Source organism: Pteropus vampyrus, unplaced genomic scaffold (genome assembly GCF_000151845.1).
Source record: "Pteropus vampyrus isolate Shadow unplaced genomic scaffold, Pvam_2.0 Scaffold2, whole genome shotgun sequence".
Classification (NCBI taxonomy): Eukaryota; Metazoa; Chordata; class Mammalia; order Chiroptera; family Pteropodidae; genus Pteropus; species Pteropus vampyrus.
The window spans coordinates 8,034,702-8,038,682 of NW_011888783.1; positions in this window are offsets into that span (position 1 = coordinate 8,034,702).

Sequence of the window (3,981 nt, forward strand, 5' to 3'; positions counted from 1 at the left end):
TTTATCATCTCTATATTTGAAATTTGTTCTAAATGAGTCATGAAGGTTAAATGTGTGCATTTGTCTGTATGTAATATAACTGTGTTTTCATTAAATTACTCATTTTTAAGAAGTCTAAGTTTCTGAAAATTTTATTTGTACTACCTAAGGACAGTGCCTGGCTTAGAGAATTCCTTATGATTAGATCGTCATACTTAATATAACTGTTCTCCTTTAACTACAATTGATTTTGTTTTGCCATAATTGATAATATTTACTGAAAAAAACAACCTATGCCCTTCCCAAACATGAATTCTCGGCAACACAAAAAGGCAAATATTGCGCTAAATGTCATATACAATCAGACCCTCTTAATTTAAGGTATAAGAATTACATCATAATTGTAGATGTATTAAGAATATTATTCAGTATAATTTTATATTATTATAAAATTCAGTATGTTAGATTATACTGAATAATATTCAGTATAATTTTACAAGAGGAGAAGCTAAATGTCCATAATGCTAGAGTCCACAGTAACCTTGATTTTTCGTGTGTGTGCAAAAATCAAGACAAATATGCCAAGAATTTAGTTATAATCTTAGTGATATTCCACTTTCATTAGAAGTTCTGAGACCCACTCATAATGATTTTCACCTTCCTATGTAACCACGAAAAACAAAACAAAATTTAACAAGTAGTTTCTTTTTACACCACCCCCCAAACCTACACTTCTTCATTAATATTTCATCAGTTAAATAAACTATTGAACTATTTTTTCTATTTACACTCTGCTCTAACATGTCTATCTGGCCAAATGCACTTAGCTGTTGTCAAAGTAAAAAATTCACAGGATAAAGTTAAGCAGGCAAGATGACTTTATTCAAGGTTATTGTAATAGAGGAGAGGCCAAGAATTCAGTCTGAACTCAACCGCATTTAAACAAAGAGCTTGAGAGTTTTCAAGAGTTGAGGTGGGAGGATCATAGCCCCTATGTTTTTACAAACTGCCATTACTCAAAGGTAAACTTTCTCTTTTCGAAAGAAGGTAGTTTTACAATTTGGAGCAAGGCTCTGGCAGAACTTAGGCTCCTACTCTCCCACAGAGATTAAAAATTAGGGGCACTATCTTTCTTAATGATTACATTTGAAAGGATGGCTTCAAGTCCTTGAGAAATATATTCTTGGGCTATAAACTGGAAAGAAGCTTTGTAAAAAATTTACATCTCAATGGGGCAAAGAAGGAATTTATCATTCCAAGTTTTCTAAAGTAAATATTCTAAGGAAAGGAAGCTCTGGGCCTAGAGGCAAGGAAAAGCCTATTTAAAGTTTGGTCAAGCTGAGGGAAACATTAAGTGCTTCTGCATCATTATCATTTGACTCATTATTGAAACCCAGTCCCTAATTGAAGGTGCTGAAATGATTCTGGGAGAATTGCTATGGTATGAGTAAACCACTAACTACTTCTGGATTTTAGTCTTCTCTTACACAAAATAAAGATGTTGGACAAAATCATCTCTCAAGTTTATTCTAATTGTACCATTCTACAGTCCAATTGTTCTAAAATGTCCATATCTTTTATGTTCTCTTATATAAAGATAAAAGTGAAAAATAGAGGAGGAATGAATATCACTGAGTGCTCTGGTAAAAGCAGAACTAAAAGGAGAAAAATATACAAATAGAATTACAATATTAACAACAACAAATGATCAAATATTTAAATATTTAACAAGAAGACTGTTACCCATTGCTAGGTGTCCTTAATGCTACAGTCCAAAGCAACCTTGATTGTTTTTGTGCAATAATCAAGGCAAATATCTGAAGACTACTTGGTTGTATTTTTTTATTATTATTATTGAGATACGACTGACATATAATATTGTGTAAGTTTAAAGCATATAACAGGTTGATTTAATACATATATATATATATTGCAATATAATTCCTACTGCAGCTTTAGCCAATACTTCTATTACATCATATAATTATCATTTCTTTTTTGTGGTGGTAACAATTAAGATCTAGTCTCAGCAATTTTGAAGTTTATAATACAGTATTGTTGGCTATAATCATTATGCTATGCATTAGATCTCCAGAAATTACTTATCTATTGGTTGCAAGTATGTGCCCTTTAGCAATATATCCCTAATTGCCCTACTCCCTGACACTGCCAAACACCAATTTACTCTCTATTTCTATGAGTCAGGCTTTTTTAGATTCCCCTTTAAGTGATATCATACAGTATTTCTCTTTCTGTATCTGACTTATCTCACTTAGCTGAAGGTCCTAAAGGTCTACCCATATCATTGCAAATGGCAGGATTTTCTTCTTTCTCATGGCTGAATAATATTCCATTATGTCCATATGCCATATCTTTATACATTCATTCACTGATGGACACTTAGGTTGTTTCCAGTCTTGGCTATTGAGAATAATGTTGTATAAACATGGAGGTGCATATATCTCTTCAACATCCTGTTTTTATTTTCTTTGGTTATATACCCAGAAGTGGAATTGCTCAATCATACGGAAGTTCATTTTTAATTTTTGGAGGAAACTGCATGCTTTTTCCCATAGTGACTTAATCAATTTGCATTCCCACCAACAGTGTATAAGTATTCTCTTTTTTCCATGTCTTCAGCAACACTTCTTATTTCTTATCTTCCTGATGATAGCCATTCTAATGGGTTTGAAATGACATCTCATTGTGGGTTTAATTTGCATTTCCCTGAAGATTGGTGATGGTGAGCATCTTTTCACGTATTTGTTGGTTATCTGGATGTCTTCTTCGGAAAATTTCTATTTAGTGTTCATTTATTGGAAGAATTAATATTGTTAAAATGTTCATACTACCCAAAGCCATCTATATATTCAGTGCAAACTTTATCAAAATTCCAATGGCAGTTTTTCACAGAAATGAGAAAAAAAAAATCTGAAATTTGTATGGAACCACAGAAGACCCTGAACAGCCAAAGCAGTCTTGACAAAGAAGAACAAAATCAGAGGCATCACACCTCCTAATTTAAACTATATTAAAAGTGTTTAAAAACAGTATGGCACTAGCATTAAAATAGATACACAGAACAGTGAAACAGAATAGGAAGCTAAGAAATAATTCACCACATTTATGGTTAACTAATTTTTGACAAGGAAGCCAAGAATACTCAATGCAATAAACAGTGCTGGGAAAACTGGAAAACCACATGCAGAAAGATGAAATTGAACCCCTGTCTTATATCAATCATAAATATTAACTTGAAATGTATTAAAGACTTAAACATAATAACTAATACATAAAACTCCTAGAAGAAAACATAGGAAAGAAGCTCTTTGACATTGGACTTGGCAATGATTTTTTTATATATGACACCAAAAGAACAAGCATCAAAAGCAAAATTCAACAAGTGGGACTATATCAGACTAAAAAGCTTCTAAACAGCAAAAGAAACAATAAAAAAAAAAAGGCAACCTATGGAATGGGTGAAAATATTTGCAAATCATATATCAAACAAGGAGTTAATATCCAAAATATATAAAGAACTCACACAACTCAATAAAAAAATCTGATTATAAAATGGGTGGAGGTTGTTTTCTTAATGATGATTCTTTTTCATGAGAATACCCTTTATTATTCCCTTTTCACCATTTTGAACAGATTCTCAAGTCTCAATTGAAAAAAAATTTACTATTACAATTTATGTAAAATATTTTATTTCTTGAATTATCAATAGACTTATATGTTTCCAAATTAACTAGACTATCATTAACTAAATGCCCTTTCAAGAGTTTGTGCTCTTTCTAATTAAGTCCTGCTGCTATGACTCCCAGGCAAGTCCTTCACAATGTTTCTTTAATTTTTATAAGCATTTATTTAGATATGTTAAGTTTATTTCAAGTTTAAATAAATCTTTTCAGGATTTGGAATTTAAAGTTGAACAATGGAAGCTAAGCATTTCTTTTGGTTTATGACAGATTCTCATATAAATAGGTAACACTTTTTTTT